Below are 14,075 nucleotides of genomic sequence, written 5' to 3' on the forward strand. Positions count from 1 at the left end.
GACCATGGGTGAGCTTCCGAAGAAGAGAGAGAAGGCGAATGGTCTATGACGGCGTGCAGGGAGTCCTGTTTGGTTTGAACGCGTGGCTCACCAGGTGTTTATTGGGGCAACGCTTCGGCATCCTGCGGGTCGGCAGGCTGACCGGTTCTGAATTGATCTGCTTTGCCGGTCTCCACGTGTCCACCGGCCACTGGGGCGAAGGAGGCTTCTGGAGCCCTCTGGTTTGTGGCCTCCTGGGAGCGTGGATGTGGATTGCGGCTTTCATGGTCCCTATCTGTCGCCTGAAATTCTAGTGTGATGCGTCCGTGCCCAAGGGACACTTCCGTCCCACATGCACCTGCGGCGAGTAGATTTTTGTTACCTTCTTTACGATGCATCGGATCGGGGGCTGCACGGGCTATCTTGTATAAATTTGGAGGAGCGGTTGAGGGTCCAATATTATTGACAGTGTTAAGGGCCTGTTTGGCAGAGCTCCACGCAGCTCTAGATCCTTAAAAACAGCTCCACTCCCATTTTTTCTAGCCAAACGGTGCAGCTCCGTGAAATCAAGATCCGCAAAAAAACTAGATCTAGCTCCCAGATCCACCAAATCCATGGAGCACCTCAGGGGGTGCTCTCAAAACGATAGTTTTGTAACCCCTCGTGGAGTTGGGGGAAATTACCCACCAATACCATCGATTACACATCCTCGTACCGGTTCACGTCTTTTTTTTTCCCACCGCCGGCTCCCTTCCTTTCTTCCGTGATGCCGCCTCCTTTCTTCCGTGACGCCACCTCCTTTCGTTTTCTTCCGCGTCCGCCTCTACGGCCTCGACGGCCGCGGCCCCCTATCACACGCGGTGCTCGCGCTCAAGCGCCACCCACGGATCGATGCCGGTGTCAGCCGCGTCGAGGAGGTCGACCAGGTTTCCGGAACACCCGCGCCATCTACGAGCTCGAGGACCAAGGGCTCGTGCTGGAGCTCGACGAGACGCGGTTTGGCTTCCGGACCAGCTACGAGCTCGAGTGCGAGACGCTGGAGCCTGACCAGGTCAAGGAGGTGCTGGAGCGCCTGCTCACAGTCGCGGGCGTGCCGTACGACTACTCCCGCAGCAATAAGTTCGCCTGCTTCATGGCAGGGAAGCTGCTTCCTTGACTAGGCAGCCAAGTGTTCTTGTTAATCTCCGAGCGTGGCGTCTTCCATGTAATTCGATTTCACACAAGTCCTCGGTGGCATCTCATCTAGCATACCATACTTGGCATTTCAGAAGAAGATGAATCCCTGGTTAATTCATCTCTGTGTTCTACTATCTATTATTCATGTGATGAAACGAGTTGCGTTCTTGCACTTCGCGTTTCCTCAAAATTCATGCCTCCCCCACTTTGATTCATAGCAGTAATTTTCTCCCCCACTTTCGCTAGTTACTTTACCATTATATGTGACTACAAATAAATGTTTGCTTGGCACGCATGCGTAGCTATTAGAAAAAAATAAGAAAAAAAAGAAAACACCAAGGACATTAGTGGACAATCCAACCAAAAACTTTGTTTCTGGATTTGGAGCTGTTGTCTCAGCCAAACATTTTTCCTCAACTCCACGGTGAGAGCATAGATCCACGCTGGAGCTGCTCTATGGTGGAGCTGCTGTTTTTTTAGATCTGAAGCTGCGTGGAGCTCTGCCAAACAGGCCCTAAAATCTTGGAGTTCTTATAATCTTTCCGGAGCAGCAAGATAAAGCACACACTGTTTATGTGGGTAACGGGCTTTCAATTTCAGCCCATCATTGCTTCCCCCCCAAAGTGCGTCGCTACTAGTGAACTCATCACCCAGTACAAAAGTATTGAAAAAAATGAAATTAAATTCCGGTAACCGTTGCCCAGCTAAAATCTCTGGTCGTCTGATCAGCAACAATGTCAGAGTGCCTTCTTTGAAAGAAAATCCCCACAAACACCAGAACAACCATGCAAATCAAGTGCACTACTACACCCACGATGGCTATAGGTAACCAAAAAAGAAAAAGAACTAAACAAGTTGAGGAACGAAAGCTCCCGCACACAATAGTCCGCCACATCATAGTCTTCGCTATCCACTCCATTGTTCAGGATCAGGGAATACCAGAGTCAAATCTGTCCCCAGCTGAATGTATCACATACCATGCGCCACTGCCAATTTTACTCCCTGTATACAGGCTTCCAGATCTGCAAGCTCACATGATGCATGCTGCCCGCACCCAAAGCAGGTCCATTACAAAAGTATATTGCTCAAAGTTACTCAAATGCCAAGTATACCTAGCTGTGCAATGATGAATCCATCTCTATGGGATTTGGAATGATCAGCCAAGGACCAAGGCATTTGGACCTATGCCAAGGGAATATAATTTCCTCCACGCACTTGTTTCCAAAGGGCTCCATGACAGCAGTAAGACATGAACTCAATATCATGAAATACAAATGATTTAGTTTCAACTGTGAATATTCCTCAGCACAGCAACAGGCTGCCTGATTACTCCCAAGAAATAACACATGATCATCCAAGCTATTTATCATCTCTAGCTTTTAGGCCGCAGTCAAACTTTATATATTTTCATCCATCCAAGCCTGTTCCCAAATGCTTACTAGTGCGCATGCCCATGCGGTGCTTCCTTTATCCAAACTCGTGGTCTCCAAACTTGAAGATCGCCCCATGGAGCGTGAAAAATGCGAACCCTGTCACTCCCATAACGATACTTCAGCATAATTATCTTTGTCCTGACCACAGTCCTGCTGAGGTTGATGGCGAATATTTCGCCAAATGCTGTCACTGCATAGACCATCCTTGTAGATGCAAACCTGAAAATGTGTGTGAGATGGCAATCAGGTCCACTTCTCATCCCCTAAATGGATCGTAGATGAACAACACAGCATTGCTTTCTGCAGATGTATCATCATAGAATATAAGTGCCTTATGATGAAGTTAGTATTGCAGCTTGCCAAAAGCAAGGGTTAAGAGCCGTTCAGCAACTACCTATCTGGTGCGAATCGAGTAATGCTACTCACAAATTTCACCAGTACTGTCAAAAATGGGCCTTGCCTGGTCCATGGTGATCACCGATGGAAGAGCCATCTGCTCACTTGTGATCAGATTGACAAACTGCATTTCAGACCATTCACCAACAGGAATAACCAGCCATTCTAGGACCCAATCAGACACCTTCTGCAGATGGGTTGTTCCAGGAAAGCTAATCTGTATATCCTCTTTTCCGTGAGGCTCTAGAGGCAAACGACATTCTCTTTTTTCTGGAATACGTAGGAGAGCCGTGTATTTTTGTATTAAGAAAAAAATAGAACGTTACAACGCGGACCGAGCGTCTGTCTTTAGCGACGTTGCTGTGTTGTCTGACCTGACGCAGAGGAGGAAGGCTCCGGGCGGCGGCAGGTGCTTCTGGCGGGTGCTGCCGCGGCCGCCGCGTTTTTTTTCCCGGCCTAATCCGGCGGCATGTGAGTTGCTCTTCGATTTTACTATCTCCTTTGAATGCTCGTATTCTGCTGCTTTAACCACTTCCACTTTGCTGGTCACTGAGGGACAAGCTTGCTTTGTGAATATGGCTTATTTGGTCAAAACTGCGCCTCTGAGTGCCATTCTGATCTCGTATAGTCGCAGCAGAGGCTAAGAAAGGGTTCCTGCCTGTCGTCGACAAGAAGGCTGGGTACTCTTTCCTTCTTCTCCGGCGGCAACAAGAGCGGCGAAGGGCAGCGGTGGCGGGCGCGGCTGGGGTGGCGCGCGGCAGGGTCGGCTGCGGCCGGTGCGGCGCAGGCTGCAGCGGTCGGCGCGGGCACCCGCCCCCCGCTCCCGCAGCCACCCCAGCGCGGCGGCGCGGCCGCGGGGGCCCGGCGGCGGCTCGAGGAGAGAAAGAGCAGGTTAGGGTTGAGAGAGAAAGGAGCGTATCGGACGGGTGAGGATTCACGCACAAATCTCAAACACCGGAAGCCACGTAACGTATGGGTAGAAATATATTTTTTTTCGATTTTGCAGAAATATATAGTCGGGTCAAAAAATTGCAAAACTAGACTATTGTCGCCGGCCGCCTTACCGCCGAACCAGGCCACGGGGTGTACCCCACCCCTTGTCGCCTGCTGGGCCATCGTACGGTCCTTTTTGCCGGTTGGACCGGCGACAATAGCCTAATTTTGTAATTTTTTCATCCGACTATATATATTCTATAAAATTGGATTGGCGGTTGCATCCTTGCGGGAACTGGTATAGCATGGGCCGTGATATTGTGGGCCTGTATTCGGCCTTCACCACAACACAACGGTATGGTCGGATTGGGTTGGGCCGGCCGGCGATTTGATGTTGCGGATCGGACCCTGATTTGATTTGTCAGAGAAAAAGCGCCCTTTCACTAAAAAAGAAAGTCCTGTAGAAGATTTATTAACGTGCTGCCATCTACTACCGTATCATCTCTCTAGAGACGCCATGGTCATCATGATTGTGACCCAAGGCGAAGCTAGTGACGTCAACGCGTTTTTTACCAACACACACTTGCATCTTTGGACTTTGTTGGAGTATCCATCCTACTCAACATCAAGCGGCATATTCTTATCGGCCTACCTCACTGGTTGCGTAGGGGCGTGACGACACTGGTGACGTGAGAAGATCAGCAGGCAGCAGCTGATCTGTCTCTAAGCTAGTGTTGTGCTGCAAAATGGAGATTATTTAGGGGGTGTTGATACCCCTGCTAAACTTTATCACCTGTCACATCAGATGTTTGAATGCTAATTAGGAGTATTAAACATAGTCTAATTACAAAACTAATTGCACAGGTGGAGTTTAATTCGCGAGACGAATCTATTAAACCTAATTAGTCCATGATTTGACGATGTGGTGCTACAGTAACTATTTGCTAATGATGGATTAATTAGCCTTAATAGATTCGTTTTACGAATTAGACTCCATCTGTGCAAATAGTTTTGTAATTAGCTCATATTTAGTCTTCCTAATTAGTAGCACCCTTTCTTAAGCAACCATACTAAACACCATTATTTTTGCTTTGCGAACTTCCGTCCAACAATCATGTGTAAATAAACAACAGGCCTACCAAAGTCGTCGGCCGACTACTATATTATCAGTCTAATAATTAAGGAAGTTGATCTTTTCTTCTACCGTCATCAATTAAATTGGCAATTGACGTTAACTTGCGTGGTAAGAAACGAAGCGTTGCTAACAATGTCGATTAACTTGGGTGATGGCCTATTAATTACCTTTTCCAATCTCAATTATTGGTTTCTTCTTCGTTCGCCGTTGATCTAGATTAAAGCAAGCGCTACATACGTTGACAGCACCGTCCCCAATTTAGATGTGTCCTTCCCGAATTAACCTTCTTCCTTGTATGCTCATCTCGTTAGCGTTCAGACGAAACCCTAAACGCCTGCATCTATTCCCATCGCGTCTTCGTCTGAACATGTAATCTAAATCTTGTAAGATATTGTACTTCTCTCCTTCTTATATGATACGGTAGTGCCAGTGGCGGAGGGAGGGGGGGCAGGGGGGCCTGGCACCCCCTGACCCTGTCGGGCACCACCCATCAGTAGTGGCCCTGGCACCTCCTGTGGCCTGGCCAGCTAGCCGCCTGCACCTAATATCAGACTATCAGTCTGTCATGGTGGCCTAAGGAACGGTTAGAGTTGGAAGTTGCCGCTGGAGATTTATGGGCCTGGCTGGCTCCTGGGCACTGGTCCAATTAAAAAATAGGTCTTTATTCCTGCTGCCAGACGCCAATACCAAGTCGCCCCTCGTCCAGTCGCCCCCTCCGTTCGTGACTTCTATTCGTTTTCCTGCCGCCGCCGCCGCCAGTCAAAAAAAAGACGAGGAATCAATCAAAGGATTCAAGGATGAGGCCAGCCATGCGCTGATGCACAGCAGGCAGCAGCGTCTCCTGGACTTGTGGTTCGTTTGCGCAGCTTGTTTTCTCTTATCTTTATTTTTCTAGGCTATAAATCTTAGGGATTTTTTATTTATGTGTTTCATGATGCATGTACAGTTGTACAAATGATTAATATGAAGAAGAGAAAGACTATCAATAGTTTTTTTAAGCCGATTGGCTCAAGTGCTCCTGATCTAGAAGGGGAAACTCATAATGATCATGTACAAAATCCTAATAATCAGAGTAATGTTGCTGCTACCGCTGAACCAATCGAAGCTGAGGTTGCCGAGCATCCACTAGTTATTGCTACTAGATTTGAAAGAGACCCTGGTAAACATGTTCAAATAGTGGAATTGTTAGCGGATCAACAAGATGAAGCTCGAAGATTTTATATTTCAGAGGGTTCATATCAACCTGTGCTGGCAGAGTACCCACTCAGTGAATTAGCTCATCATCGTTGATTTCAGAGTAACTGGTTCAAGCAATTTACTTGGCTAGAATATTCACCTCATACAAATCGTGCTTACTGTCTACCATGTTTTTTATTTTCCAAGAAGCCAATTGGGAAAGTTGGATCAGATACATTCATAGTAAAGGGGTTTCAGAATTGGAAGAAAGTTAATTGCGGAAATGAATGTTCCTTTCTAAAACATATGGGAGATGCCGGCTCAGCCCACAATTATTCTGTTCGATGTTTTAATAATCTTAAGAACACAATGGCTCAAATTGACAATGTGATTGTTAAGCAAAAAGAGATAATGGTTGCAAAAGGAAGACGAAGGCTTGCGACTATGATTGATTGCATTAGGTAATAAGATCAAATTCTCGTGTCTTTGTGCAGTATTTAAATTTAACTTGCTTTCTTTATGTACTTATAGGTGGTTTGACATTCCAAGGTTGTCCCTTTAGAGGCCATGATGAATCTCCAGATTCAATAAATAGGGGTAACTTTATTGAAATGGTCAAGCTTTTGGCTTCCTATAACACGGAGGTTAATGAGGTTGTTTTGGAAAATGCTCCCAACAATGCAAAATACACTTCACTTGATATCCAAAAGGAAATTCTAAGCATACTTGCTCGAAAAGTGCAGAAATCAATTAGAGAAGAAATTGGCAATAGCAAATTTTGCATAATGGTTGATGAAGCTTGAGATGAGTCCAAAAAAGAGCAAATGGCGATAGTCCTCTGATTTGTCAACAAGGAAGGCCTTATAAAGGAGTGTTTCCTTGATTTGATCCATGTTAGTGATACTACAGCTTTGACACTTAAAGAGTCAATTTGTGCTGTCCTCTCAGCTAATGGCCTAAGAATACAAGATATAAGAGGTCAAGGTTACGATGGGGCTAGTAACATGAGAGAGGAGTGGAACGGATTGAAAGCTCTAATTCTCAATGAGTGCCCATATGCATATTATATTCATTGCATGGCTCATCAGCTTCAGTTGGCCCTTGTAGCAGCATCAAGGGAGGTACATGAGGTACACAATTTTTACAGCACGCAAATTTCATCATAAATGTTGTTAGTGTTTCTCCTAAGCACAATGATGGGTTGCTAGCAAAACAAGCAGAAGAAATTGCCCATGAAATTGAATTGGGAGAGCTTGACACAGGGCGAGGGGCGAATCAGATTTCCTCCCTACAAAGGCCAGGGGACACTAGATGGAGTTCCCACTATAGGTCTATTCTAAGCTTAAAGAAGATGTTTGGTGCCACAGTTTCAGTCCTATGCAACATTGTTAATGATCGTTCAGTTTCAAAGTATTCTCGGGGAGATGCCAATGGTGCCTTACAAATCATTGTCACGTTTGATTTTGTGTTTATTCTACTCCTAATGGAAAAGATTATGAAGATCACTGATGTATTGTGCCAGACACTCCAGAAGAAGAGCATTGATATCTTAAATGCGGTGGATTCTGTTTCTACCACAAAAGTGTTGCTTGGTGAGTTGCGAGATAATGGTTGGGAACCTCTTCTTGAGGAGGTGTTGGCGTTAGAAATCGGTCAACCGAATCCCCAGCGTCTGACACACGACCCGGGAGAATCTGCTTAACTCCTGTTCGGGTGATTGCCCTGGTGCGGTTCGCGCGGCGTGCCAGCCAATCTGACCTGTTGATTGGCAAGGAAGAATACGTGTCAGGTCCAGAAATCACGATCGGCTAAGTTTCCGATCTCGAGAGAGCTTATCAGCGAATCGGCCGATTTGCCGTAATAAAGAAATCGGCTATAAGGGAGCCGATCACTGTAGCCTTGTAGACAGAAAACTACTGGAGTAATCGATACAATGCTATAATAACGACACTAGGAATAGATCCAATCGGCAATATGTAAAAGTAAGTGAATTTAATAGCAGAATGTAAAGAAAGCCGAAACCACCGATTCCTAGCTGGATAACTGGTGATAAAACTAGAAAGACAGATAAAACCTATGATTCTAGTAAATATCGATAACTGAACGAAACAACAGCGATGCGCCCGAAGTTAAAGCTTAGAATTTACTCGGTAAACGGAACTTACAAGATCGGCCGAAGATCAAGTTGATGCAGCCCTGCCAACCCGTACGAACTCGCGAAAAAAGAGAAAGTATTTGGCGAAGTCGCCTTCTTGAAAGTAAGTACGAGGAAAAAGTAGTTGGTTGTATTGATTTGTTGATGATTACAGATTTACAAAGGTAGCTATTTATAGCCCCGCACAGATGACTCCTTAACCGACTAGAACTCTATCTCTAATCCAAATAGAAAACGAATATTTACAAGCACAATTCGCGCTAGGTTGGTTATCATATGCTTCACGGGCTAATCTCCCCTTCATCCTTCTATTCCTTTCCAAGCCCACACAGGCCCAATTATCCCAACCTCCTAATCGGACGATTCCTTATCGGCAAAAGGCAACCGATCGGGAACCCGGCGCGTTCGATCCGAACCCCAAGGGTTAAGCGAGGCAGAAGTCATCGGCCGATCTCGTACTGTAGCATTGGCCGATCTTGGACTGTGGCGCCAACCAACCGATCTCGAACTGTAGCACCATTCGGCCGATTCCCAACTGTACTTTTCCAATTTCCTCTCTTCTTGGCGCCGATTCTACTAGTGACGAAATCTGGCGTCAACACATGCCCCCCAGTTTCGGAGTAAAACATAGTCTTTTACTTCAAAATTCTTTTCAACTTCTCCTCCGAAACAACCGCAATGAAAATATCCTTCCGTTTCGCGGTCTTCCAGCTGATGATTGCAATCTTTTCGAAACGGGCGCCCACGACAACCACTACTCCCGAAAAACTCGAAACGCCGGCGCGGTAAAAATTCCATTTTTACCCCTCTTCAGGCGCCCTTTAAATAGCGGTCCACCCCACACTTCACCTTCAAGCTCACATCTTTCTTCCTCAGCGCGCGCGCCTTCTTCTTCCCTCAGCACTTTTCCCTTGTCGCCGAAGCTTCCCAGCGCCATCCTCCTGTTGCTTCATCTCTTCCCCTCCAATGGCGGCTCCTTCAGGCAGCTCTCCAGCGCGCGATGCTCCGGAAATAGCACCCCCGGCGGTAGTGGCGACAGCAGTTGCTCCGTCGTCAGAAGAAGGAGCTTCATCGGAGATCCCAATGGCGATCCCCATCGCGGCCTCATCCTCCGCGGCCACACCGGCGGTCACGCCGACTACTAGGAACTTCATCCCAGAGGTTATTACCGAATCCTTCCTCTATCGGCAATGCATTTACTCTTAGATATATTTCTTACTTTTGCACCTCCTCTTTCCTTTTTAGTCAATTAGACACCGCATCACCATCCATCTTACCGGAAATCCTGGCCTTATTTGTCTCGGACCCATGGGGAACCTAGATCCAATAGAGCTCATCAATCTAGAAACCCACAGAATCCCCTTCAAACAATCCACCATGGACCTAGATCACTGGCTGGGCACCTTTAGGTCTTGGCCCCTGGTTGGAGGGAGTGGTACCAACGGATAGCCGAACCGAAGAGGGTCCAATGGGACGAACTCAAAATCGGCCAGTGCATCAACCTGTCTTTGTCCCAGATGGAGCGAAACGAACCGTTGGTGATAGCGGCTTCTTATTTTTGGTCTGATGCCCTCAATGCTTTCTTATTTGGGCATGGACCTATGACTCCCACACTGGCCGATGTGGTTCTGTTGACCGGCCTTGACATTTCCTCCCCGGACACACCTTTCCGCTTCTTAGCCGCAACGTCACATCGGCTGGACACAAGAGGAATCGGCGGGTGGAAAGGATTCATCAGATGCAATAAAAGAGCCGGGTCTGTTGAGAATAGGGAGCACACGGCCTTCTTAATGATGTGGTTAGAAAAACACTTCTTTTGCGGAAGAGCAGCCGGCCCATCAACCAACACCCAAGCTTTAGCCAAAGTGCTATCGACAGGAACCCCTGTTCCCCTTGGGAAACACTTGCTAGGAGCGGCGTATCACATGCTCCACCAAATCAGCATCAAACTATCCAAGGGGGAGCCGATTGGAAACCCAGGTGGCCCCTGGTGGTTCATCAATTTATGGTTAAATCTTTATATGAGCAAGATCACTCAGCAGAATGTGGGTCACATGATGTTCCCTAACATTGAATCGGCAGAAGATTCTACGGCTCGTCGCCGATGCATGTCTTTTGGTGAAGCGGCATCGGCCTTTCCAGGTTGCACGTACTCTGCTTCAAAAGTGGCCGAGTACTTTCGGTGCTTTTACAACGGCTTTAATGAAGATGCAACCGTCTGGTTTCCTTATCAGCGAGATGACCCAATCTTTGAACTCCCAACCTGCTTCGACTCGACCATTGGCCTATTTGATGAAGAACTCACCGATGAGTTAATCAAGCCAGGAATCCTGCCAGCCAACTTCTTCTCGGGGAAAGATGCCCCCACGTACGAGTTCTACAACCCCTCTGCTGCAGCACGCCAATTCGGCATGGGTTAGCTGCCGATTCAAGTATATTTTGCTGGCCGAGTCAAGTTCAGAGATGGGCTCACAACAGGCCTGGACTACAGTCGGGTACGAGATCGGATCCCGGACTCCAACACCATTGATCTGAACAACTAGATAGTAGCCCCCTTCGCCGTCCAGCCATTCAAACTTTGGTGGGCCAAATGGAAACAATTCCTCTTCTGCAATTCGGCATCGGCATACTGCAACCTCCTGGATCCAGCCAACATCGACCCGAATGCCGAGGTATTTTCCTTAGCCGATTTTTACTCCTTTTACAACGTGACTGAACACTAATGTTTTACTATTTCTTCAGGCTGAAAATCATACTCCTCCAACACACAGCCGGAGTGGTCGGCTAATAGAGGGTCATCATCCATACACCTCCTACCCTCTCATCGGCTATGACGCTCCATCCGTGGACGTGATTGCTGGCCGATCAAAACAAACTCAGAAGAGAGTCACCAAGAAGACCAGCCGCTGAGTCCGAGCCCGTATAGAATCGGCGGATCCTCCCCTGCTCGTATCGGCAGAGACTTCGGCCGTGCCACCCCCTCAGGCCACCAGAGACATCGACACTCAAGTCGTCGTACAAGCTGGAGCAGCCGCAGCGTCATTATTATTAGAGGCCGTACAGGTAAACTTTTGATTAATCCTTCCGATCGTCGTTTTGATATTAATCCTTCTTATCTTAGACTGCACAGAGTGCCCCCATGAACATACAACAATCGGCAGCAACCCAATCGGCCATCGATGCGTCCTCACTTCCATCCGTCGAGGTACAACATAATTTCACCGATTCCCTTAGTGTTTGCATAATATACTTACTCAACCTTCTGACACAGGTCATCGGTACGCCAAGCGCTCCTCAGCCACTGGTCCCTTCTCAGGAAGCTGGTCCAAGCACCGCGCCGATCATCGTAGAGTCTTCCTCTTCTGATGAACCTATGGCACCGGCCCCTGAGCAGGGAACAACGGCTTCCCGAACGCAACTTGAAGAGATTCGCTTCAAAGTGGTGAGACATCTTTCAGCTTTATTTGGCCGATTCGCTTATCACCATCAGCCGATCTATTTTTCCCTTCTTTATTATTTCCAGGAATAGGACACCCCTGACAACAGCCTCTTCTCTTTTGCGGTTGCCCTCTCCGATGATGAAGAAGTCGCCTCTCGCCAGATCACCCTGAGCTCCATTCCTGATGACGTCCGAGCCAAGCTTACCAACATCCGATCCCTTCTTCAAGGGGATATCGGCCGATTGGTAGAAGATGCCTCGCCGATTCGTCAGCTCTTTGGCGACGTTAGCGGACGAGTGCCAGAAGAAGCGGAGGAAGCATTGGCGTCGGCCGCTTTTATCGAGTCCATGAGGATCCCAGTCTTCCGAGCCCTTCGTCACATGGCCGATCGCGCCAAGCTGGCCAAGACTCGTGAAGAGGAGGACGCATTCAAACGTCAAGCTCAAGAGGTGCACCAGCGTATCCATTTTCTGGAGGACTCCCGCCCAGGGATCGTCGGTGAGATAGACCGCCTCAAACGCTGAAGGGCAGAGCTTGCCACGGAAATGGAGCAGGTGACCAAGGCAATCAGCGTCGAGGAGAAAAGGCTCCAAGAACTCCCTTCTGTCATTGCCGATTTGAAACAGGAGAGGCAGCACTTGGCCCATGAAGCCCTGAAGCTCCACCGTAGTGCGTCAGAATTCCCCGGATCGGCGGATGAAGACCAACGGATCCTGGACTCTGCCAATCAGATCCGGCGTCGGGCGATTGCGGCTATCGATACCCTTCTGAGTAATCTGTAAAGCACTGACTATTTTGTACGATCATTTAATAACTGCTTTGACCGTCCTTCGTGACGCCCCTTTTATTTATTGCCCTTCTTACTTCCGATGGGACGCATCCTTACCAAATTTCCACGCCTCTTTCTCTTGTAAATACCGGCCTAGACACTTCCTTCCGAGAGCACCAGCTTAGCCTCGGTCTCATTTTCTCAACTTGTTCTTATCGGCGCGACCTTCTGTCATGTCTTCGTCGTCTTCTTCTTCCTCTGTTAACCAGGTGAAAACTTTATCCTTCTCCTTCGTTCAACTTTTCTAAAGGGGATCACCTTTTTACTCATTCTTTCTCCAGCCTCGACGCCTTAGCCCCGAACTTGAGCGCGCCATCGAGGTTATACACTCTGATGAACCCTTGTCATCGGAGGATAAGGATTTAATCAGGGCTCATCGTGACGAACTTCGAGAACACATCTCCGCCGACGCCCGTCGGGTACTGGACTTTCTGGAAAGCAACGTCCGTCGGCGACCTCAAGCCGACGGAAGTCATCCGCTCCCTCCGCGAGTCGCTCTTGAAGACGCGGCGGCAGGAACGTCCCGCCCAGCAGTGGACCGGAGCCACCCTCTCCCCCATCAAGTCGAAGCGGAGGCTTCAATGAAGGAAATAGAAGAAGAGTACATCCGTCTCATGATAGAGTTAGGCCGGACCGAGAGAGAGCGCAAGAAAAAGAATAATTAGTTATTATATATTTTTTGTTCTAAGGGCGACTTGTTCCTTGTCGGCCGTGTAATCCACCGTCCGTACCGAATGAATACATCGGCCGATTTGGACGATTACATGTTTTTTTGTAGATGAGCCATTTTGTATCGGCTGTGTGCGATTGTATTACGGTTAATCCTTCATGCTTCGACCCATATACTAGGGTAGTATCTTTTTAAGTATCTTCCGTTCAGAGCCCTAGTAAATTCTTCTCCCTCGATTGTTTCCAAAATATAAGCATTTCCTGGAGCACATCTGCCAATTTTATACGGCCCTTCCCATGTAGGATACCATTTTCCGAATTTAGGATCTTTCGACCCAATCGGCAACACTAACTTCCAAACCGGGTCCCCAGGGGAAAATTGTTTAACTCTGACCTTCTTATCGTGCCACCTGGCTACCTTCGTTTTGTTTTCCTCAATGCTTATCAAAGCTCTCAATCGCTGGCCAGCCAGGTCATCAAGTTCCCTTTTCATGAGTGACGAGTAGTCATCGGCCGTTAGCTGGTCTTGGAGTGAAATGCGTCTCGATCCCGCCCTTGACTCCCATGGTAGTACTGCATCGTGACCGTACACCAGCTGATAAGGGGATAACTTGGTGGCCCCATGACAAGCCATCCTGTACGCCCATAAGGCCTCAGTCAAACATAGATGCCATTTCTTTGGCTGCTCTTCAATTTTCCTTTTGATTAACTTAATTATCCCTTTGTTGGAAGATTCGGCCTGGCCGTTGGCCTG

At 47.9% G+C, this 14,075-nt stretch overlaps 1 pseudogene; it reads left to right on the top strand.

Annotated features, from left to right (window-relative positions):
• Positions 1-38: 38 nt before the first annotated feature.
• LOC117835831 (uncharacterized) lies at positions 39-1,327 on the top strand (annotated as a pseudogene).
• The last annotated feature ends 12,748 nt before the right edge of the window (positions 1,328-14,075 follow it).

Source organism: Setaria viridis, chromosome 9, assembly GCF_005286985.2.
Source record: "Setaria viridis chromosome 9, Setaria_viridis_v4.0, whole genome shotgun sequence".
NCBI classification, from domain to species: Eukaryota; Viridiplantae; Streptophyta; class Magnoliopsida; order Poales; family Poaceae; genus Setaria; species Setaria viridis.